This window comes from Nicotiana attenuata, chromosome 2 (genome assembly GCF_001879085.1).
Source record: "Nicotiana attenuata strain UT chromosome 2, NIATTr2, whole genome shotgun sequence".
NCBI classification, from domain to species: domain Eukaryota; kingdom Viridiplantae; phylum Streptophyta; class Magnoliopsida; order Solanales; family Solanaceae; genus Nicotiana; species Nicotiana attenuata.
Genome location: NC_031990.1, coordinates 33,095,595 through 33,121,727, shown reverse-complemented (window position 1 = coordinate 33,121,727; position 26,133 = coordinate 33,095,595). Strand labels below are relative to the sequence as shown.

The window sequence follows — 26,133 nt, the reverse complement described above, 5'->3', positions numbered from 1 at the left end:
AGGGGATTGAAGAAGGAACTGAAGCAGGATCATCAGCAGAAGCAGGTACAACTTGACTTGAAGGAATTGCAGCACTCACCATACCCATATCATCTTCAATGTTCTCAGAAGTTTCAGCCACGGGAGAAGGAAAATCTTGGCTCTGTTGAGTCTTTTCAATAGTCTCTTTGATTTTGGCTACCTCAGATTCCAAGTTAAAATTCTCCTGGCTAACTTCAACAAGGGTATCATGGCGAGAATTTAAAAACGCCCAACTCACTTCAATTGCAGTTTTATCTTCAAGAATCTCATAATCACTTTCCCAGTCAGCAATTTCATTTTTTAGCTTCTCATTCTCAGCCAAGGAAGAATCATAAGATGTTTGAAGAGAAGCATGTGAACTTTCTAAGGAACGAACTTTATCAGAAGATTCCCGGAGGTCTTCCTGAGTTTGAGTCAGAGTCTACACGAGTTCACCAGCATATGCTTCTTTCTCACCTACGAGAGTCTTCAACTCTCTGATCTCTTCACTTGTCTTGGAGAGTTGCTCGGAAAAAGAGGTTTTAAGAAGATTCTTTTCCTTACCTGCTTGATTTGAGGAAGCTTTTTCAACCGCCAACTCTGAAGTTAAAGCCCTTACCTGCTGCTCTAAGGTACATTTGCTTTCTTCTAATATTTCCATGTCGATTTGAAGACTTTCATACTGTTCCTTCCAATTATCCGCCTCCACTTGGTAGTCACGCACTAATTTCTCTGAGAGGGAAACCCTCTTCATCATCTCCGTGCCAATTAGATTGACCTAAAAAAATAGAGGGGAAAAATGAGAACCCTGAAAATAGAAAAAGGGTAAAGTAACGTTTGAAAAAGGGATACCTTTAAAGAAGCATGCACTATATCGTTCATCAAGGTCAAAGAATTGTGGCCATCAAGCTTAGCTCTCTCAACTGGACCAATCAAAGGCTTTAGCCACACGTCAGCTCGACCTGATTTCCTCAAAAGGTTACCCTCAGCAGGAACTTCAATGGTAACTTGCCTCATAGCTTCACCTCTACTTGAGGAACCAACCTCAGTGTGATGAACAGTCGAAGGAGGAACAGTTGGTGGAGGAACTGTTGAGGGAGGAACTGTAGAAGCAGTCAAAACAGCTTGGGGAGGAACGGTAACAACCACGACCGTCAAAGGAGATATCACAGGAACGGGAGTAGAAAAAGAGGCAAGTGGTACTTCATCAGAAATCGGTCCTAAACTTTCACTACCAAACCCGCGGTTAAAAAGCTGCTCAACAGAATCATTAGCAGCAACGGGAACATCATCATCAGAAATCATCAACGAGGCTTCAACAGACTCAGTGAGAGGAATAGAACGAGGGGGAGATGCTTCATCATCAGAAATAATTCGTCTTCGAGCTCGTGGCCTTTTTACCAAGGAACCCCCGTCTTCCTCATCTTCAAAGTCTTGGTCAACAGTAGCTTTTCTTTTCGATGAAGAGCCCAAAATTATCTCTTGGACCCTTTCCAAAGAAATTCGAGAAGCTACGACAGCCTTAGAACTAATACCTCGAATGGCAAATCCTGATAAAAAGAAGGATTAAAATAAGTTCTGGAAGAAGCAATAAGAAAAGTTATAAAAAAAAACTCTTACCGTGAGTTTTCACTTTCCAACCAAATCGTTGAGAGAGAGTTTTCCAAGATCTACCCTCCATTGGGACTGTATTTAACAACTTTCCTACCCAACCATAGAAATTGAAAATTTCATCAACAGCTCCCATGTTTGCTGGAAAAGAAAAGGAAAATTAAAATAATGATCATCAAAATTGAGGAAAAAAGGTACGAGAAAGCTATTAAAAAAGAAAACTCACGTGCAAAATTCCACTTCTCAGGGAAGGGAACATTTCCATCACCCACTAAACCAATAGTGGGGGCAGCAACAAACCTGGCGTACCACCCACAGTCCTTATCGTCTTTTGGGTTGACCAAGACTCTTTTTATCCTTGCTACTAAAGTAAAAACTCCTTGGCGAAAGAGTCTGGGAGAGTAAAGGTGAATTAAATGAGAGAAAGTAAAAGGCACTTGGTCAAATGCCTCAAACAGGCAACAGCCCTCCACACTATAGGGCCAATTTGACCTAAACAGACGTCGAAAAAACGACAAAATTTGAGGATAACAGGGTCAATAGTAGGTTTGAAACCTAATGTGAAAGGGTATGTATAAACAAAAGAAAACCCAATTAAATAAGAGGTGATTCTTTGATTTGCATTGGGAATTATAATAGAGAAGTCATGGCTCCAATGGCAGTCTTTACGAACTAAAGAAATCAGACCTTCAGTAATCTGAGTTGGGTAGATATCAGCACGATCTAAAGAGGACAATTGGTTTCTAAGAGATTCTCTATCATTATAGAAAGATAGTTTCGCAGGAACTATTTCCTCCACTAAAGGTTCACGAAGAGGTTCAGAGGGTTCTTTACCTCTAGAAGAAGACCTTTGAGAAAGAGAACCTCTAGTTCTAGACGGAGGAGTAGAACTCGATGAAGGAATAGAGGGGATTCGTGATGAAGAAGACCCTAAACTACGCAGCCTCCCTCCTCTCCTACTTCTAATAGGAGCAAGAGAAAGGTTGTCAACAATGGGGACTCTCTGAGGGTTAGGGTTTGAAGAAGATATAGTAGTACGAGGAAGAAGAAGATTAAAAATGAATATTTAGAACTTTTGTTAAAAGGACAAAGGTAAAAAGTTATCTTTATAGTCAGAAGCAACCGTCAAAGGAAAATGTGCAATGATGGAAACGTCATAATGAAAACTGATGCTTCGGAATTGGTGAAGCCGTAAAAAAGCCTTAAAAGGCGTTGAAAGGTTGCAGAGTCAACCATGAGACGCCACATGTCATGGACATTAAATGGAAGCGACAGTTGAATTAGTTCCAGGAAAAAATTAAATGGCGGTAAATATTCCCGCTTTAATGAGGTCCACTTCCCAAATATTCTATTGATGAATAAATGGCAAGTGGGGGGACTATCTGTATTAGGAAAAATTAAGTTTATATATGGAATTCAATATAAAATGACACGTCATGACACGTGGACCAGTCAAAGAAAAATAAGTGATGAAGAATAATCAAAGAGGCACGAGCTTCAACAGGCACGGGCAGACATTCAGATAAAAGGCGAGGAAGACAGGTGCTCGAACCTCTTTATGATGGAAGAGAATGAATCTGATAGTAAATAAAGAATAGATACGTACTATTGGGCATTAAATACGGAAACGTTAAGGAATCTGTATTGAATCAAATATGATTGTTGATTGTAACGTTACATTAAATGTCATTAAATGCCATTAATTGACAATAATGGCTCAATTATGGAAGAAACGAAACGTATCACTTAGAAATAGCTATAAAAGGAGAAGATTGATCATTTGTAAGGACACGAAATATCATTGGATTATACTGATTTACTTTGTTTTCTTCTGTTCTTCTTATTATTATCAAAGCCAATTTCTTTCATTCATTTTATATATTGATTATCAGTAACCCGTGTTCTTCTAAAATAAAGCTTTGACCGAAATTACTATTTTTTGGTTAAACAAATTGGTTCCGACCGAACCTCCCTACGTCAAGAGCTTTTGGCTCTTCACAAGAGAGCACCAGGTCGTAACACCGGAAGACTGCGCCGTTATTAGTTATTATAAAAATGATATAATTTCTTTGTATGCTTAGTCACCAGTGGCACAACCTACGGGCTAAGTAGCGCCTTAATGGGAGTATTTTTTTCCTCCGCGATAGTGTAATACTAAGACCAGTAAGAGAGAATGGACTTCATCCATTCGGACAAAACCCATGCCCCCCCAACCAGTCGTACTCTGACCAGGCTTCGAAAAACTTCGAGATCACCGAGTTTCTCGGGAATCGAGGGGTCAAGAGCCTAATCAGGTCCCCTCACCATACCTTGTTGATAAGAGGTTAAGTGTTTACCAGTGGTTGCGCTTAACCAGATCCAAAAGGGGAGAGGACACACACCGTTCGGTGAGTGAAAGACGNGATTGATCATTTGTAAGGACACGAAATATCATTGGAATATACTGATTTACTTTGTTTTCTTCTGTTCTTCTTATTATTATCAAAGCCAATCTCTTTCATTAATTTTATGTATTGATTATCAGTAACCCGTGTTCTTCTAAAAGAAAGCTTTGACCAAAATTACTATTTTTGGTTAAACAAATTGGTTCCGTTATCGGGAATCTGATAATCGTATACTTTCTTAATCAATTCTTTCATCCAAAAAACTTACCATGTCGAGTAATAACGACAACAACCAACAAGATCCTCAACATCAGGAAAATAACGCGGGTGACAGGACCCCGCTTCCCTCACCACGTGATTCGCAACGTCAGTCACGAGAAGGAACTCCTGAAGGCTCTGAATAATGGGGTTGCAAATCAAAACGGATTCGAGGAAAATCAAAATGCTGGAATTGCGAACGAACAAGCACTCGATGATGCCTTCAAAAATCTCATTGCTCAACAAGTTAGCAATGCTCTCCGTGCTTTTACCAGCCAATTGCCAGTTGTACCACCAACACCAACTCCGAATCAAAACACTTTGGAAAACCCACGTTCTGGGCTCGTTAACTCAGGCATTGGTGGAACCCCAAGCGAGTCTCGCGACGGCGAACCAGGAAACATAGTTAATTCTGATTTACAAAATTTAGTTCTAACCTTGCAGATGCAGCTCAAGGAGCAAAGCGATCGCATAGAGCAAATACCTGGAGTGCCACCTGTAATCAAAGGAATAGACATGGACAAGTACTCATAACAACCATGGAAGCCTAGTGCAGCTCCTGTGCCGATCCCGAAGAAGTTCAAAATGCCCGATATTCCAAAATATGATGGCACAACTGATCCACGAGACCATGTAACTGCATTCACAACTGGTGTAAAGGGCAATGATTTAACCAAACAAGAAATTGAATCAGTGTTGGTTAAAAAATTTGGTGAAACACTCACCAAGGGGGCATTAACATTGTATTCCCTTTTACCCGAAAATTCTATAAATTCTTTTGCTGAGCTTGCAGATTCATTTATCAAAGCATATTTGGGAGCTCAAAAAGTCGAAAAAAGAATGGAAGATATTTTCAAAATCAAGCAAGGGAACTCAGAGCTACTTAGAGAGTTCGTGGATAGGTTCCAGCGTGAAAGAACGACGTTACCACGTGTACCAGACAATTGGGCAGCTATAGCCTTCACCAGTAATTTGCATTAAAAAAGCTCAGAAGCCACGAGGCGACTCAAGGAAAGTCTTCGTGAATTCCCAGCAACAACATGGAATGACGTTTACAACAGGTATAGCACAAAGCTAAGGATAGAAGAAGATATTATCTCACGGTCCCAAAAAGAGGAAAAGGTGAGTTCGAGACGGGCGGAAACCGAAAAAAGATCCGGTAAAAACAGATACGAACCATATATGGGCCCAGTGGGAAAAGATTCACGATCAAAACAGGACTATTCAAGGTACGATCATAGATCGAGGAATAGAGAGTCGGGTTCATCATCAAGGTTTGGGAANTTTTCGTCTGGGCCTATGGTAAGAATTGTTGCATGAGTCCTAGACCATGGTGGGAATCCGGTTAACACTCATGTGACAATTCCAACCATTTGGCCGAGTTTCGGCACCCCTCGGAGTCTCAAGTGAACCTGTCACCTCCCTTTTCTAGTTCGTTGAGATGCTCATCTCCATTGGTATAGCCTTCTTCTTTCTTCATTTTGTTTTCTCTACTGAATTCTTTTTATATATCCTTCATTTTCTCTTCTTCTCCTCTTTCCTGTCTCGGATTAATTAGGTTTATTAGGACATAATAGGCTAATTAGTTGATTGTTAGTTTGTCAATTAGTTTAATCTTGTTTGCTGAATGTTTTCTGAAAGAGGTCTGTTTCTTAACTTTGGTTTTTCTGATTTTGTTTGATCTTGTTTTAAAACCCGGATTGGGTATGAAAGCCCAAGAATTGTTGGGCTCAATTGTAAAACGACCCAGGCCTTGTTCTTCTGATAGAGCAGTAAATGAAAAGGGGGTAAAAACAGGGTTCCTAAAGGGTAGTATAGGAATTTGGGCTAGGGGAATCTTATGTAACAAACTGAGGAAGCTTCTAGGAAGCTGGGGTGGGGACTGGGCTGAATTTCTGTATTTTAACCTAAGAATTTCTAAGCAAAAACCAAAATTCCAAAAGGGTCGAATTGCAAAATTGAACACTTTTAGGCTGCCCAAATGCCTTGCCTATAAAGACACCTTTACTTGGCATTGAAGGCAGAGAAAGGAAGAGATAAAAAATCCTGAGAAATTCAAAATCGGCTGGTATCTTTCTTTCAAAAAGTACTGAAAAATTGTTGAGTTTCTGCTGGGTTTCAAGTTTTAATTCCCTTGTGAAAAATCAGATTGGAGAAAAGCTGAAACGGCTGAATACTTTTATGTTCTGAAATTCCTGCATTCCATTGTTGAAAAACCATCCAGATTCTGCTTGTTTTGGATTTCTGATTTCCTCTTGTCAGCTAGAATACTTAAAAAAAATTTCCTAGCTACATTTTTGGTTGAAGAATGGCTTGAGCTTTTGGTTTAGAGTTGATTTTGGACTTGCCCTACTGTTCCATAGATTTGTATGAGCTGATTTCATTGCTTGATTGGTCGAATCTGGGCTGACTGTTCTACTGCTGCTGATCTTTCACTCTTCTTATTATCTTTGCTTTCCAGGTATCTCTATAGCCCATGAACAATGAGTGACCGTTGAACATGTAATTCAAGCGAAATTCTGACTGAATGCAAGCTGCACTTGAATTTAGTTTCCCCTGTTTCTCTTACTGTTGCAATACTCTATAGAAGATCTCGAATTATAAATTTCAGTTAGGCTTTTTCTTTCATTGCTTGTATATTCTGAATCCATGTGCGGGAGTAAGATATTCTGAAATCTATGTTTGAGAGTAGGATTGAATCTGAGTTCGTAATAACAAATGAACTATGGACTCTAGCTATTTAGTTTTATTTTTATTGAGTTCGAGTGTGTGTTGGGTAAAGGAGCTGTTAAGGCTTTGCAACAGAGGTTTAATTTGATGTTTTGGGTTGTGGATCTTTGTTCAGTTTCTGTTGAAGATCGATGATGCTTTAATTTTGATGTCTATTTGAATTCATTGAAATGCTAGGTGTTGGCTTGTACGAATATTGATTTACACAGATTCTGTTTTGTAAGCATGTTCATTTTTGAGCTTAAGGTAGGTTCATGTTTATTCAGTGGGTCGCTTAACAAGTTTCCATTTATCGGTCACATGGATTAAGCAAAGATTTAAGTAGCTTGGAATTGCCCTTTAAAGCTATTTAAAAATTGAGTCAAGCATTCTTACTTGATGGTTTAATGTTGAGTTGTTTTTATTCATAATGTTATCTGGTCATGTCATGTTGGAATAATTAAAATCAGAAAGCTAGGAAGGTAGTTGGTGTTTGATATTTAAAAATCAAAGTTTAAGTTGGCTAAATCGATTTCATGTTCATGTTGGCATCAATTGGTTGGCATTATTTAGTTTGGTATGGATATTTGGAACATGAGAATTGGGCTCACCTTGGGCCCAAGTCAGAAGGGATTTGGGAAGATCGGAACTATGATGTTATATCGTTTGGGCTTATTCTGCAACGCCGGCCCAAATTTCCTCGTTGGCTAGCTGTTAAAAAAGAAGCGTTCCTTTGGTTAGTTGCTTGTTTAATAATTTGCTTATGGGTAGTTAATTAAGTTCTAACTTTTGGCATAGAAGGAATTCGGAATGCTTTTAGGTTTTTTCCTTAATTCATTAGACTCTTTTGAATCCTTAGAATTTGAGGCGTGCCATTTAGTTGAATTTCCATGGCCCTCGCAAAGTTGCAAATGCATAGTTGCTTTAGGCGCGATATTTTAATAATTTACCTTCCTAAACACGGGTGCGCATTTATGTGACCCAAATCCAAATCTCAACAATGTTAGATAAAATATGTCGAGAGCCGCGGGTGCATTTATGTGACGTGGTTCAAGATGTATTTTAAATGAAGTTGCAATTTCCTTTAAAAATAATTAAAAGCGGCTATTAAGTTAAAATTGAACCATAGGTTAAAACATGTTTTAAAATCAGATAATAGGCCAATTATAGCAGTTGAGCGACCGTGCTAGAACCACGGAATCCGGGAATGCCTAACACCTTCTCCCGGGTTAAAAGAATTCCTTACCCGGATTTCTGTGTTCGCGGACTGTAACAGAGTCATTCTTTTCCTCGATTCGGGATTTGAACCGGTGACTTGGGATACCATAAATTATCCCAGGCGGCAACTCGGAATTTTAATAATAAAAGAATCTCATTTCGATTGTCGCTTTAATTGGAAAACTCCTCTTATACCCCCTCCCGGGGGTGTAGGAAAAAGGAGGTGTGACAGCTCTGGCGACTCTGCTGGGGAACAGAACCCAGAACGTCTAGTTCAGGGTTCAGAATTCGAGCTTGGAATAATTGTTGTATTTGGCTTTATTTATTATCTGATTTTATTACATGTTTGGGCCTAATGTGCTAAATGTTGCTTTTTACCGCTTTGATATTATCTGAACTATATATATAAACTACTACGAAACCCCTCTCTTCTCTCTCCTGAGGAGTGCACGCTGGCGTGACTTCTTTCTGTTAGTGTCATATCCTAAATAGAACGAGGTTCAGACAAGTTGCAAAGCCGGATAATCTTTTAGTTACCGGTACGCAGCCCCCCCCCCCCCCGGCTCGAGTTATCCGCCCGGGTAAGACAGGTCTAGAACAATACATCCAGGTTTTAAACCTAGAATAACTCAGCCTCATGCCAGATCCCTTATCTGCATCATGTGCATTTGACTTTGGAAACTCAACATAGGGGTTGGGTCTGTCTAGGACAGGTGTACCCAAAATGAAAAGACCATCCTGATGCATCCTACTTGCTACTTGTGCATTCATTTGCTTCGGATTTGCATGTTGACCAGCTTATAGGGGAAAATTGAGAGAAGGAAAGTCAACGTGAGGGATAAGAGAGATAATTTCTTGTTTATGAAAAAATCGATGTCCAAATAATACTGAAACTCTACCGAAATTTTGAAAAAAAAGAGAATTTTTTGTTTTGTTTTGAAAAAAAAAGAGAAAAAAAAGTTGGTTTTTATTTTGTAAAAATTGCCCGAACTACGCCAGTTTGATTCTCACCGAATGTGGGATACGTAGCAACCCCCATCGGGTCCAACTTCCTTTTTGCAAAAATAGCCCAAAAGGCACCAAAATTTTATTACTTTGTTGGAAATAAGTAAGGTGAAGCCATTATTGTCGAAAATAGCCGGATGTCCCCAAAAGGACGCCGGAAGGCTGTTTTTGCAAGAACAGCCACCTGTGGTGTCTTTTTCGACATTTTGGCCAGTTAGCAAGCACAACCTTAAAATCTTCTCCCCGGAAGTGCTGAAAGGCCGTATTTGCAAAGCCGGGTTTTATTTTTGAAATGAAAATTTCAAAAAAAAAAGAGAGAGAAAAACAATGTTAACTTTGTTTTGGAGTCAAATGAGTCTTGATTTTGCTTAATCACCCTAATAAATGTGCAGAATGAGCACGAGTCAAAATTTGCCAATATATAACAGTCATGAACAAGATCCCTTTGGAGTTGCATATGTGGTGGGAAGATCTGGGTAAATCAGAGCAAGATAAGGTCAATCTATACTTGGGAGGTCTCACCAGGTTGCTGAAGATCAGGCCTAGAGGAGACATCATAAAGGCGTTGGTTACGTTTTGGGACCCAGCTCACAACGTCTTGCATTTCTCGGATTTCAACTCACACCCACCTTGGAAGAAATAGCAGGTTATATGGGAAGTACTGAAGGTCTGAGGCATAAGTATCTGATCGCTCCAAGAACCGTTAACTCCTACAAATTCATGGATCTGCTAAAAATAAGCAAGGGAGTCCAGTACTCTGAGTTGGCGGACAGTTTTTCCACCCTACGTTTTATATGCCGGAGGTACGGGTATGTAGGAGGATACGACAATCCGGAAAGTGGGGTTTGTAGCAAAGGGAACCGGGCAAAATGGGATGAGCATAGGCGTTTCGCTTTCATGGTAGCTTTCTTAGGCCTCGTGGTGTTTCCCCGGAAAGATAGGAATATCGAACTGCGGGTGGCTGGAGTCGCCAAAATCTTGATTACCAACGCCAAGAGCACCCTTGCCCCTATGATAGTGTCTGAGATATACCGAGCTCTCACAGCTTGTAAAGCTGGGGCAGATTTCTTCGAGGGATGCAATTTGCTATTGCAGATGTGGATGATCGAACACCTGTGTCACCGCCCGGTCCCCAGAGAAAAGCTGCATTGAAGAGTTCGACACAAGGATTTCATGGTTCAAGTTGCCAGAAGGGTTTGGAGATTGGGTATCCTGCCTCCGCTCCATCACTGCGGGACAAATAGAGTGGACACAGGGTTGGCTTCCTGTTGAAGAAATTGTGTATATGCCCGCCATCGGTCCTTACTTCCTCCTAATGGGTCTTCAAGGCATTCAACCTTACGCTCCATACCGGGTGATGAGACAGTTGGGAAGGTGCCAGGTGACGCACTCAGATGAAGATCTTAGTGTTTATGCGGTCGAGGTTAGCTCCGACGGCCAATTTCATGAAGAAACAGTTCGTTCTATTTGGAACGAGTGCCAGTATTTGACAGCGAACACTCGAGTGCGTGACCTATCTAGAGGCGAGGTCTCACCCGCCTATCTTGCCTGGTATAGAAAGAAGAACACTGCAAGGGCCGAACCTGAAAGACCAGCCAAAAAGCCTCATATTCAGGAATTCGTCGAGGCGTCGCAAGAACAGTGGGCTTGGTTGGCCAAGGAGAATGAGTACAGGGCTACGATAGGAAAGCTGGAAAAGCAAGTCAAGGACCTTCAATTCGAGAATGGTTTGCAAGCCGCGGCGGATGAGGGTGAAAAGAAAAGGCTAGCCAAAGAAAATGAGGCCCTTCGAGCCCAGAGTCGAGAAATGAAAATAGCAGCTGAAAATCCCGCCAGAAGTGCAAAGGATGAAAAGCTTATAAAGAACCATAGGCAGAAGGTGGGTGAGTACGGTTTTTATTTGAACAAAGCAGAGGGCGAACTAGCCAGGGCTCGAACAAAATTGGCTAAGACTGCGGAGGAACAAGCTCGCCTGGTTAAACAGTTAAAAGAGAAATACGACAATGAGGTTGCGGGGTTGAAGGAAAGGGTCATCATCGTTGAGAATAAAATGATCAAGCAGGCGAAAGACTTTAAGGCTGAAAGAGAACACTGTTATGCAGCAATGGCACAGTTAGAAAGAGATTTGCAACAACTTCAAGAACAGAATCAAGTAGCTGAACAAACTTTGGGAGCTAGGGCCCAGCAGATTGGGCGTTTGTTGCAAGAAAAGGGTGTCATAAGAGAGAGGGTCAGAAGGATCGCCGACTACATCACAATGAAATGCAGTAAGTGTGAGGATATGACTAGATCCATGTTCTTCGCCACTGTGATGACCTTTGTCCGCCAGATAATGGAAGATCTCTACCACCTCCAAGGGGATTTAGCATGTAGGCCCGTGGCGAGACCGAATGATGTCCCGAGGGCCCCAGAAGCAGTTGAGGCATTGATGTATTCATGATTTTCATTAGAGTCTGTTAGTCTGTTTGCGAGTTTTTATTTGCATCTTTCTGTTAGAGTCTGTTAGTTTGTTTTTTAGTCTGTATTTTCATCTTTCCATCAGAGTCTGTTAGTTTCTTTTTCGAATCTGTTAGTTTTTGAGTCGTTGTAATCAAATCATTTTCTTTTTGTAAAGAATTTGAAAATCCCAAAATGTTTTATTATTTATTTTTACACTTATCCCTCAGAATACGCTTGGTCTGATTCATGCGGAGTCATGATACGTAGGCAATCTCCATAGGATTCGACCATAACCAAAAGAGAAACAAAAGAGAAAAGAAAAAGGAAAAAAGAGAGAGAAAACAAGAAATGTGGAGGAAACAATGGAAAAACAAGAGAGAGAAATGAGGGAATAAAGAACAGCGAGAAATCGAACAAAGAAAAAAAAAGAGGAGATGGAAAAAGGGGGAAAAACAAAAGAAAAGAGAAGTTACGAATGGAAATAAAGAAAGCCGGGATGACGCAAGCAACCGATCAAATGCATGATAGAAATGGTTAACTGCCTAGGTGCATTACATTCCCCAATGTGCGGTTGCCTATCTGTTAAGCTCTAATCCCAACAAGTTTGTTGTTGATAATCAGTACAGGAAGGTGGTTAGTTTGTTTGGCATTCTGGAAACTCACCCATACAACACCCGGTCCAAAAACAAGTCAATCATGGCCAACCAGGAACTTGATGCGAGTGTTATCGATCCTTCGAGAGAGGTTGAAGAGTCGGATGTTAATTCGAAAGAAGAGATGTATAAGTTGAAACAACAGATGGCCGAGATGTATCAAGCATGGGTAAAAGGGCACCCACCACCACTTTACCCCGCCAACCCTGCCTTCATCCCGCCATTGGCTCAGTCTCAAGAACCTCCTACTACCGATTCATCCCCGAGCTTTCCCATTTACCAGCACTACCAGAGCACCATCTCCCAAACACCACTAGCTCCACCACCCAAACCAGTTCCATACCCTCCTCCACCAGCCACTCCTGTCTTCGTGGCACCCCATCCCGCTACACTCCACAGATCCTCCAGCGAGCCCTTAATCCAAGCCCATGATAACCAATATTACCCCTCGGATTCCACTTTCAAAGCTCCAGAACCCTATTCCTACACTCGTTTTGATCTCCCTGTGGAAACTGAGAAACCATCTAAAAATCCTGAACAGGAGGAGATGTTCAGGAAAGTTAAAAGCCTGGAACAGTCATTCAGAGACATGCTGGGGTTGGGAGGTCAGGTAAGTGTGGCTTACAAAGATCTATGTCTATTTCCAGATGTGCAATTGCCGGCAGGGTTTAAGATGCCCAAGTTTGATTTATATGATGGGCACGGTGATCCAGTGGCGCACTTGAGAGGTTTTTGTAGCAAAAGACGAGTTGCTAATGGCATATTTCAGTCAAAGTCTGAGTGGTTCAGCGCTGGAGTGGTACACCCGGCAGGATCACGGAAGGTGGTATACATGGGACGATCTAGCCCAGGCATTCGCTTATCACTTCCAGTACAATCTCGAGATTATTCCGGATCGGCTGTCCTTGACAAAGATTGAGAAAAAGGACAATGAAAGTTTCAGGGAGTATGGTTTTCGGTGGAGAGAACAGGCAGCAAGGGTTGACCCTCTAATAAAATAAAGTGAAATGGTGGATAATTTTCTGCAGGCCTTAGAACCTACTTATTACGGTCATCTGGTATCAGCTATAGGCAAATCCTTCAATGAAGTGGTGAAGATGGGCGGTATGGTAGAAGAAGGGCTCAAGAAAAACAAAATCATGAGCTATTCGGCTATTAAGGCAACCACCCAAGCCATTCAAAGTGGAACTGCAGGAGTAATTGGAAAGAAGAAAAAAGACGATGTAGCAACGATTGATTCAGGAGCTTGGTTCGGACCCAAGGGTTCACCTCACCACTATAATCAGCCTCGTCCCCACCACCAAACCTACCCTCATACTCCGTATAATCCACCCCAACACTATTACCCACCACCAGACCCCCATTTTTCTGTCCACCATGCCCAAACATACAGCCAACCTCCGGCCCATGCACAATGGCGTGCGCCAGCTCCACAAAATGCCTACCCACCCCCACGAGCCTACCAAAACCCTCCTAGACCAGCTTTCCGGGCCAATCAAGCCTTTAAGACGAGAGGTTGCAGAAGAAGAAAACCTTCACTCAATTGGGAGAGTCCTATAGTAGTTTATTCCACAGGTTGAGACAATTGGCTATGCTGAGGCCGATTGAGTCAAAATTGCCAAATCCTCCCCCGAGAAATCTTGATTATTCTGTAAGCTGTGAATATTGTTCTGGTGCTCCGGGTCATGACACGGAGAAATGCTGGCATTTGAAAAACGCTATCCAGGAGCTCATTGATACACATCGGATTGAAGTCCAAGCTCCGGAGGCGCCCAATATCAACCAGAACCCGCTGCCAACCCATCAAGAGACAAACATGATTGAGATAGTGCATAAAGAAGGGAGCCCAAAAAGCCTTCGCAGACCGTCATAATGATCCGATCCAGTGAGGTAAAGCCGGTTGAAAAACTAACAAGTGAGATGTCAGTGATCAAGTTAAGTGGGACAAACAGTGAGCCATCTGCGGTAGTCAAGAAGGGGTCCTCAAGTGATGTTGTAGGGAAACAAGAAAGAGCAAAAGTGGTTGTGTCAGGAGTGGCAAACAAGCCTGTTGTAATCGTGGAGGGTTCCCGCACAGATCCTGTCATTATCAAGCCTGTAACTCAGTTACCGATAGTCAACAGCAAGGCCATCCCGTAGAATTATGAACAGGTGACAGTGACTTACAAAGGAAAAGAAGTTAAGGAAGAAGTCTATGAGACCCATGGATTGACTCGCTCGGGGAGATGCTTTGCCCCCGAGGATTTAAGAAAAGCTAAAACCTCCAAAGATAACCCAGTGCTGGTGAAGAAAGTTGTGACCGAAGAAGAGACAGAAGAGTTTTTGAGAAAGATGAAAGTGCAAGACTATTCCATTGTGGGGCAGTTGAGGAAGACGCCTACTCAGATTTCACTGTTGTCATTGTTAATCCATTCAGACGAGCACCGTCGGGCCTTGATGAAAATCCTGAACGAGGCCCACGTTCCTGACAAAATCTGAGCAAACCATTTGGAAAAGATAGCTCACAAGATATTTGAGGTAAAAATAGTCACTTTTTCTGATGATGAGTTACCCGCGGAGGGTACTCACACTACAACAAATTAGGCCTTTGACCACACATGAAAAGTGTGGCCTAAACTATCAGAAAGTGTGGCTTTTGATCAAAGGCCACACTTTTCGACCTAAGGCAACACTTTTCAAGGGGTGGCCTAAGCAAGCATAACCTTTGACCTAAGGTAACGCTTTTCATGAGGCAAAGGCTACGCTTACTTATGGCCACTCTTTTGATGTCCTAAAGCTACACTTCTGAAATGGAACCTTTAATACCTGATAGGCCACACTTTTTAAGTGTGGCTCCTAAAACTACAATTCTGAAGTGTTGCCTATGTTACTATGCTTTAATATTATGATATATATATATATATATATATATATATATATATATATATATATATATATATATATATATATATATGAGGTCATTAATGATGTATAATGATATCAAGTACTTTACTAACTAATAGATAAAAAGATTGTTTCAAACACAAACATGCGATGAACTTCGAAAAAAGGAATATATTTCATGTAATACATCAACTAATAAAGACAATCACTTCAAGCTACGTATTTAATGTGAATTTTACAAAATAAAATATATTCATATGTATCATGAAAGATACATATCCTAGTTGTCCAAAAGTCTTTCTCATTAACTTCAAATGGTCAAATCGACTTTTGGCCACCATTTTCAATTGCATCGCAGAATTTTCCTACACATCAAAATGAAGTTAAATATTAGATAGAAACCAATAGAGTGCAGACGTAAGTGAGAATATTTTACATGTATTTTTCATACAAAATGAATAGTAATGAAAATCATCATCTGAACTGATAATAAATGGCTACAAAGGCCCATAAAACTACAAGTGAGCAATATTTTCATAACTGCAAGTTACACACCAGGAGCACTTGCCAAAATGTTGCATTGGTGGTAACAGGAGATCAGTAAAATACAATAAAATAAAATACATATAATCATATTAGAAGCAAGGTTATGTTTCTATTTTTTTATGGTGACTTAAAAACAGAAACTTTTGGCCAAAAAGTGAACAGGTTTAAGAAAAGGATATATTAGGGTGGTCACCAAAGAGAAAAGTTGTGATAATCAGAAATATCAATGGCTTACATTCTTAAGGTAATTCTAGTCACCCTACCTAGAGAACATAATAATTTTGGGAAGCAAGTTAAGGAGAAAAGCAAACAACATTTCCTGTTGATTTGTCTATGCTCTATGCTTAGAATATTACTGCTCCTCTTCCCAAAAAAATACCACCATCTCTAGCTCTATGTCCTAGCAGCAGCACCAAGTGGAAACCCCTTGTAATCATTAGAAGGAGATAAAAATGGTGATAACATTGCATAAAAGAGAAGTCCCCATCCAAATAATAGTACTAACATCTTTATTTAGCAGGTACAAATAATAAACAATAAATAAGTAAGAATTGGACTATAAGTTTGAACCAGAGGAATGTGGAAGATTTTGGTGTCACAACTTGTGTGTTACTTGCATCATTAGTACAAGGATAGGGTAGCTAACGCACATCTAAATAACATATGTGAAGTTATAAATTATAAGTACCTTGAATGATTCTATTGTTACTCCAGCTTGAGTAATACTAGAGAAAACCCCTTTGCTGTCGAGGTCATCGTTCTTCATTGACACAACAAACCTATAAAATAAAGGATTAAATCAGAAACGTTATTGGATGCATTTCTTTATTTATCCAGAAACAGAGAAAAGAGAACATTTCGGCACATGTCATTTTTCATTCTCTCGCACATGATATGAGAATTTTTCAACTATAACACTAATAAATAATTATATTAGCACAAGTCTGACATTAGATTTCAATCACTACATACTGCAGAAAGGTGTAAGTTGAATCACATTTTCTTGTCGGTAAATCACTGCAAAATATGATAGAAAACAAGAAATTCTTGGATCATTTATTCTTGTAGAAATTTCAAAAGAACTAGGGATAGACATAAGATAATCTTGATACTTAACATAGTACAGATGTTAGATAGCTTACCTATGTCTGTACTATAATTGTGGGATTCCATAATTTTCACGAAATACAGTTCATTATACTTATGTTGCCCCGAGGCACTATGAACTGTCAAATTGACTTTACCTGCAAATTCAAAAATATAACGTCAGTAATTAGATGTTTAATGAGTAGTGTCATAACAATATTGTCTTTTGTTATCCAACAAAGTGAAATCAGTGTATGATTCTACTTACCATGTCTGGTATTAATACTGGCTCCCCTAAGCTTAATACTATAAAAAGAAAAAGTAACTGTTAGGCATGAGTGAGTTCTCAAGTTTAGTATTGTATTGAACCAGCGAGGTCAATTGACCATTAGTAGATGTCTTATCATACACAAAGAACAGCAGCACAAGATACATCGGAAAAATATTCCTGTGCACATTATCTTTGACAAACATGTTTATATCCCTGTATATAGAGCATATTTATGAAAAACATGATTATCATTTAGGTGGGAGCCTGATGATATTTGAAAATCGAATACTGGCTAAAATAGAGTACGGTAATAGGTAGGTAATTTTACCACATTAAGAACAAATTCACTTAAGACACATACAGAGTAATTTTTACATAAAGAGAGACAATCGCAAAGTTACACTAAAGAAGGTTTTTGTTCATTAGGGGAGGGGGGAGGTCGGTAATTTCTTCAGTCTATTACTAAGCTTTAATGAGACATGAAAGCAAGCCACCATGCTTTAATAGAAATTAGTAATAGTATGTAGTTTCTTTGCTTATTAAATATTGTAAAATATTAAACATAAAATTGAAAAAGAATAAGGTTGCAGTCTACATATTAAGACATGGCTATGGAGAGGAAATGATAGAATAGCATGAAAATATGGAATGACAAACTCAACAGTATTTAGAGCTTCTAAGCAATAGAACAGAAGCTCAAGTTTCATAAAAGGACTTTAAGGGTAGTATAAGTAAGACATAGAGAAAATCTAGAAATAAGAAATTAAATCATGTAATGAAGGATCATGAAGCTGCCTTCACTTCTTTTTCATTTAGAAGCTTACTTACAAGTTAAAAGATATTCTATTTGCTGCCACTTTGTTCAGTTTGTTTATCCTCTCACTAAAATTATATAATTTCCTATACCACACTTATTGATTCACTATATCAAATCCAAGCTTGTAATTATTTGGCCAAATATCTCCTGATCCAATTAAAAATTTTGCGTGGTTAAAAATTATTCTAGTTCTTCAATAAAAAACAGAAGCTTTTAGTTTTATTAAGTCAATCAAGTTGAGTTCCATCAAAAAATTCTGGTGTAACTAAGTTTGTGAGTTCCGATCATTTTATCATTCAAGTGGACATTTCAAATACCCTTGGCGTTCAATAAAAGTAGACAAATGTAGATGAATCATCTTTGACGATTAAGCTAGTATAACAAAATCCTAATATAACAGTTTCAAGCCTCTCATGCTAAACGGCTAAACCTACAAAAATTCTATGCATACACAGATACATCAAAAAACCTGCAACTCGTTTAACCAAGTTTTCCCAATCTATAACAAAATGACAGTATAAAAAATTCCCTGAAAAATCCAATTACTATGTATTTAGAAAAAAATCTAAATTCCAGAATTTTGTTAGTTAAATTCAAATACTGAATAAAAGTAAAGTATACATATATATATGTAAAAATTGAGTACTAACTTGAAAAAACCCTATGTTGGTCTCAAAAGAAATTGATAAAGCCCGAATGCCAAATCTTTCTTGTTGTTTGGAGAAATAGTGTCACGACCCAGATCCACTACGGGTCGTGATGGCGCCGGACACCGCTGTCAGGCAAGCCAACTAAATCACCAATTAAATTCTCTTTTTATAACTTTGGAAAACCTAGGAGTTTTACTTCCATTTTTCATATATAAAAGAATCTCTGTTTCAATTCAAATGAAGAAATTAACTATTAATACACGTCTTCAAAGAAAAATCATCCTAGAACCCGGTGTCACAAGTACATGAGCAACTACTGATAAGGAAAATATAATACAAATGTCTGTCCGAAATACAGTGGACAGAGAATCAATAAATAAAGTACTCGAAGGGCACTACTCTAGCTGCGGGTCGTCTCGAACGATGCGGCTCACCAAGTCCTCAAATCATCCGTGTTGCTACCTAAAGTAACATATACCTGTGCAACAAAATGCACAGAAGTGTAGTATGAGTACGTAATCAACGTGTACTCAGTGAGTATCCCGCCTAACCTCGAAGAGGTAGAGACGAGATGGTCAACCTGGACACTCACTAGCGGTCCAATAATAATATATTAAATGTGTGTGGAAATCATGGATTCATATAACACATTCTAATTCACAAAGCTGTAAGACAGGTAAACACCTTTTAACAGTCAGCAAAGGATTTTCAAGATTTAAATTTTCCTCATTTAATGAGTTCATCTCAAGCCATGAAAGGCAATGTCATCATTTAAGATTCCTCATGCATCAATATACAAAAGATATCATGCGCAAATCATACCGAGGCGATGGCCCGATCCAACAGAAAGTAAATGTGCACTTGCCGAGGGTCGACGACGCGCCTATAGATGCATCTATTTAATCTGCCGAGGCGTTCGGCCCGTTCCAAAATAAACACACACAGACAAACAGTCAGTCATGAAGTCCACATAGAGCAATTGTCCAAGGAAGGCCAATTCTCTTTAATAGTTTGAGAAAACGAAGCTTAAGTCTTTTAGAAATCCTTTTATAAATTTAATGTGATTTAAGCAATTCAAACCCTCAAAGGGGTTCACAATAAATCCAAATATAGCATGCTCAATCAATCAAGTAAGAACTTATCAGGGAGTGGTTATCGATATATACATATATATATCAATTCCTCTTTTAACAGAATTTTACAAGTAAGGGTAAATCTCTTTAGAAATTCATTTACAAATTCCATGTGACACAAGCAATTCGAGCTATCCAAGAATTTACAATTAATTCAAGTATTCATGCTTTTGGGTCCTAGCTACCCGGACAATAGCAAATAGTAGCTACGCACGGACTCTCGTCACCTCGTGCGTACGTAGCCCCCACAAATAGGAGCACATAACCAATTTAACTCACCTATGGGGAAATTTCCCCCTCACAAGATTAGAAAGGAGACTCACCTCGCTCCGAAGACTCATAACCGGCGTTCTACATTCTTCCGAAGGCTTGAACCGACGCACAATGCACCAAAGCTAGCCAATTAACGACAAACTAATGAGAACATGCTCAAATGCTTGTTAGAAATTCAAATTATACAGATTCCCAACTCCGCTTAGTGAAATGACCAAAATACCCTCGGGCCTACGTGCCCGGATTTCGAAATTTCTCGAAGAAAAAGGTTACCCATGACCTTAGGAACTCAAATATGTGATTTTCTCCTAATTCCATACTCAAAATCGTGGTCAAATTCGAAGAAATGTAAATTCCTAGGTTTTCCACCAAAACCCCAAATTTCCATAATTTCCTTGCCTAAATCCATGTATAAACCTTGTATTTAACTCAAAGCTAGCATAAATTACTTACCTCATGACAAGTGACGAAAATGGCATCTCCAAGCTGCTCCCCATCGACTCCAATGGAAGAAAAATGGGGTTGAAATGAACTCAACCCCGAACTTAAAACATCTAACTGCCCCAGCTGCTTCCGCTTCTGCGGAAAAGTTCCGCTTCTGCGGATGTCGCTTCTGCGACTTCTCGCCGCTTCTGCGGCTTTGGGCAAAAGGAAGCTGACCGCTTCTGCGGTTTGGGGGCCGCTTAAGCGGAACCGCTTCTGCGGTCCCTGGGCCGCTTCTGCGGTTTCCTTGGACCTGGCCCCCTTCCGTTTCTGCGAGCTTTTGACCGCATCTGCGGTCCCGCTTCTGCGGTCCCGCTTCTGCGGTCCATGAACCGCAGATGCGGTTATGACAGAAGCAGCAAATCTCAAGCCTTCCCAAATTCCATTTTTGATCCGTTAACCACCCGGAATCCACCCGAGGCCCCTGGGACCCCGACCAATCATACCAACCAATCCCAAAATGCATTACGGACTTGCTCGAGGCCTCAAATCACATCAAACAACGCTAAAATCATGAATCAACCGCCAATCCAAGCTTTATGAACTTTAGAACTTCCAACTTCTACTTTCGATGCTTAAACCTGTCGAATCATGTCCGATTGACCTCAAATTTTGCACGCAAGTCATATTTGACATTACGGACCTACTGCAACTTCCGGAATCGGATTCCGACCCCGATATCAAAAAGTCAACCTCCGGTCAAACTTCTCAAAAGCCTTCAAATTTCTATCTTTAGCCAAATGGCTCCAAAATGACCTATGGACCTCAGAATTCACTTCCGATCGCGCTTCCAACTCCAGAATCACATACGGAGCTATACGCAGTCTCGGAATCCCAAACGGACATTGATGACATTAAAATGCACTTCAAACCAAACTTATGAAATTTCTTCTAAAATGCTAACTTCCACAATAGGCGCCAAAACGCTCCCAGGTTATCCAAAACCTGAACCGGGCATATGCCCAAGCCCGGAATCATCATACGAACCTGCTGGAACCTTCAGATCCTGATTCCGAGGTCGTTTACTCAAAAATCCAATCCTAGTTCATTCTTTCAACTGCAAGCTTCCCAAATGATAATTCTCTTTCTAAATCAACTCTAAACTTCCCGGAACTTAATTCCGACCACACGTACAAGTCATAATACTCGAAATGAAGCTGTTCATGGCCTCCGACTGCTGAACGGAGCGCTAGGACTAAAAACGACCGGTCGGGTCGTTACAAATAGAGTGACATAACTCAAACCTTAGGAGAAATCAAGTGAAGCAAATCAGAGCTTCTGCTTCTGAAGAGCATCGCCGACTGGGTGCAATCTTTTTTCTTTTCCTTTTATTGATGAAGATTTGGTGCAATCGACTATCTGATTTTGGAAAAATCAAGCGAAGAAGTTTTATGGGTTTCACACCCTAGAGAAGGAGTAAAAGTTCAGACTTTAGTGGAAATTTTTAGAGGGAATAATGTAAATGAAAAAAATTTTGTGCGAAATATTTTTTACTTTAGACCACGTTTGTACCGGGTTGCTTTTAAAGTACCAAAAATAACGCTCGTAAACCGTTGCGTAATATCTGAATAAGCATTCTCAAATTTTTTAATATTGGGCAACGCTTACACTGTGTAGTCGTTGTACACAAGGAGCACACTTTATGAGTTCCGCCTAATCTCTGTTGCCAAAAGCTCTTATAAAAGGCCACCCATACATAAGCGTTCCTTTTGTTATTTTTGGCAACACTTTTCAAGTGTTGTCTATAATAAGTGTTGCCTTAGGACAATTTTGTTGTAGTGTCAGCGAAATAGAGCCCTCTATCTCACGGTGAAATGCGAAGATTTCGTGGTTACTCGGGTATTGGTTGACAATGATTCTAGTGCGAACATTTGCCCTCTCTCCACTCTAAACAAGTTGAAAGTGGATGATGAAAGAATTCACAAGAACAATATCTGCATTCGGGGATTCGACGGTGGAGCGAAGGATTCAGTCGGTGATATAGTACTGAAGCTGACAATAGGGCCAGCTGAATTTACCATGGAATTCCAGGTGCTAGATGTGGCTGTTTCTTACAATATGCTGTTGGTCGACCCTGGATTCATGCTGCCAAAGCAGTCCGGTCTACCCTGCATCATATGGTCAAGTTTGAATGGGATAGACAGGGAATCGTTGTGCACGGCGAGGATAACTTGTGCGCTCACAGTGATGCCATTGTACCATTCATTGAGGTTGAAGACGAAAAGGGGCCATGGGTCTATCAGGTCTTTGAAACAGTGTCAGTTGAGAAAATTACCGAGGGGAAATGCGTTCCAGTTCCAAAGGTAACTGCCGCGTCAGTCATGGTGGCTTTTGAGATGTTGAAGAACGGTTTTGTACTTGGCAAGGGTTTGGGTGCATCTCTGCAAGGTATCGTACAGCTGGTGTCTCTCCCCAAAAACTTGGATACATTTGGTTTGGGATTCAAGTCCATAGCCGCAGACGTGAAAAGAGCCAGAAAGTTGAAACAGAGGGCATGGGTCCTTCCAAAGCCCATCCCACGTCTCTCCCGATCGTTTGTCAAGCCTGGCGCCAGGAAGCGCCCAGTAACAATAGTTCCCAGTTCTATGGTTGGTCCTGATAAAGAATTGATTGAGAGGTTCGAAAATTTGTTCGACGATGTGAACATGGTGGAAGCTGGAGAGGGTTCTAGCAAGGGGGATGTGCAATTTGTTGGGCCCGGTGCAAAGATTAACAATTGGGAAGCTACTCCTCTCCCTACCCGGAAGGAGTTTTGGTAGTTTGCTTTGATTTTCTTTCAGTTTATCTGGATTATTCCAGGGTTATAATTCAGATTCTATGTTCCGTCCGTTTGGATGTATAAACCTTGTTATCTTTTAATTTCAATGAAATGCAATTTTCTTTTTTCATCATTCTTGATAGTTTTTATTTTTGTTTTTCTTTTCTTCCTTGTACAGTTATGTTGGTTTCAATGACACGATATGCATGAGGAATCTTCGGCCCAGTCTTAAAAGCCAATCTAATCCTGAAATAATAATTCAAGAAATAGAGTGTGATGATGAATCAGTATGATGAGGATGAGGCCCTTGAAGAGATTAGTAAAGAATTAAGCCATTTTGAAGAAAAACCCAAGCCTAACCTGAATGATACAGAAGCAATCAATTTAGGGGACCCAGATAATATCATAGAAACTAAGATAAGTGTCTATCTTGAACCGCAAATGAGGGAAGAGATAATCAAAGCATTGTTTGAGTACAAAGATATCTTTGCATGGTCATATGACGACATGCCGGGTCTAAGCACTGATTTGGTGGTTCACAAATTGCCCACTGACCCGGCATTCCCTCCCGTCAAACAGAAGTTAAGGAAGTTTAAGACTGATATCAGTGTAAAGATTAAAGAACAGGTCACAAAGCAGTTTGAGGCAAAGGTCATTCGAGTCACGCGGTATCCCACTTGGTTAGCAAATGTTGTGCCTGTGCCAAAGAAGGATGGTAAGACCAGAGTGTGTGTTGACTACCGTGATCTCAACAAGGCAAGTCCAAAGGACAACTTCCCGCTGCCAAATATCCACATTTTGATCGATAATTGTGCCAAGCATGAGATTGGGTCTTTTGTGGATTGCTATGCGGGCTATCATCAGATCTTAATGGATGAGGAAGATGCGGAGAAGACGGCATTCATCATGCTGTGGGGAACATACTGCTACAGGGTCATGCCTTTCGGTTTGAAAAATGCTGGGGCAACTTACATGAGGGCAATGACGACCATATTCCACGACATGATACGCAAGGAGATCGAGGTTTATGTGGATGATGTGATCATAAGGTCTAGAAAGCAGTCTGACCATGTCAGAGATTTGAGAAAGTTCTTCCAAAGGCTTCGCAGGTACAACCTCAAGCTCAATCCTGCAAAATGTGCATTCGATGTGCCATCTGGAAAATTGTTGGGATTTATAGTCAACTGTCGACGTATTGAATTGAACCCGTCAAATATCAAAGCTATCCAAGAATTGCCACCCCCAAGGAACAAGATTGAGGTGATGAGTCTATTAGGGAGGTTGAACTACATCAGCAGGTTTATTGCTCAGCTTACGACAACTTGTGAGCCTATCTTCAAACTGTTAAAGAAGGATGGTACGGTCAAGTGGACTGATGAGTGTCAAGAAGCATTTCATAAGATAAAGGGATATTTGTCACACCCACCTGTGTTGGTTCTACCGGAACCGGGGAGACCTTTGATTCTGTATTTGAGGGTCTTGGACAATTCATTTGGTTGTGTCTTGGGTCAGCATGACATTACCGGCAGGAAAGAGCAGGCCATCTATTATCTCAGCAAGAAGTTCAAATCTTACGAGGCTAAGTACATTCACCTGGAAAGGACATGTTGCGCCCTAACTTGGGTGGCACAGAAGTTGAAGCATTATTTGTCATCTTACACTACTTACCTCATCTCTCGTTTGGATCCATTAAAGTATATCTTTCAGAAGCCTATGCCTACAGGGAGGCTCGCAAAGTGGCAGATCTTGCTCACAGAATTTGATATCGTCTATGTGACTCGGACTGCAATGAAAGCCCAGGCATTGGCCGACCAGTTGGCCGAGAATCCCGTGAATGAAGAATATGAACCTTTGAAGACTTACTTCCCTAATGAAGAGGTAATGCACATTGATGAGCTGGGACAAGTCGAGGAGCCAGGTTGGAAACTTTTCTTTGATGGAGCTGCTAACATGAAGGACATTGGGATAGGAGCCGTGCTTATTTCCGAAACAGGGCATCACTACCCTGTTACGGCCCAGCTTCGTTTCTGCTGTACTAACAACATGGCTGAGTACGAGGCATGCATTTTGGGTTTGAGGTTGGCTGCAGACATGGGTGTCCAGGAAGTCTTGGTCTTGGAGACTCGGACCTTCTGGTACACCAAATTCAAGGGGAATGGGAAACACGGGATTTAAAACTCATACCGTACCAGCAATGCTTGTATGATCTTTGTCAATGGTTTCGATCAGTAGAGTTCAGGCATATTCCAAGGATCCATAATGAGGTTGCTGATGCTTTGGCTACCTTGGCGTCAATGTTACATCATCCAGATAAGGCTTATGTTGACCCTTTGCATATTCAGGTCCGAGATCAGCATGTTTACTATAATATGGTGGAAGAGGAACTTGATGGTGAGCCATGGTTCCACGATATCAAGGAATATACAAGGATGGGGTTGTATCCAGTATAGGCCACAGGTGATCAAAAAAGAACAATTCGCGGTTAGCAAGCGTATTTTTCTTCAGTGGAGGAGTTTTGTGCAAAAGGACTCCAGATCTGGGATTGTTGAGATGCATAGATGCTAGACAGGCCATTACTATCATGACCAAGGTACATTCTGGAGTCTGTGGACCGCATATGAGTGGGTACGTGCTGGCAAAGAAGATTCTCCGAGCATGTTATTATTGGCTCACTATGGAGCGAGATTGTATCAGTTTTGTGCGCAAGTGTCATCAATGTCAAGTGCATGGAGATTTGATCCATTCTCCGCCCTCTGAATTGCATACGATGTCTACACCATGGCCCTTTGTTGCTTGGGGCATGGATGTCATTGGACCAATTGAGCCAGCAGCATCCAATGGGCACAGGTTCATTCTGGTAGCCATCGATTATTTCACCAAGTGGGTTGGGGCTAAAACTTTTAAGTCTGTGACCAAGAAAGCGGTGGTCGATTTTGTGCACTCAAATATCATTTTT

The 26,133-nt window shown here is 40.6% G+C and overlaps 1 long non-coding RNA gene across 1 annotated transcript; it reads right to left on the bottom strand.

Annotated features, from left to right (window-relative positions):
• LOC109222913 lies at positions 15,309-17,093 on the bottom strand. Its single transcript, XR_002067479.1, has 4 exons — positions 17,061-17,093; positions 16,849-16,950; positions 16,395-16,485; positions 15,309-15,525 (listed from the first exon to the last, which is right to left on the bottom strand). It is a non-coding gene; the product is annotated as an uncharacterized LOC109222913 (long non-coding RNA).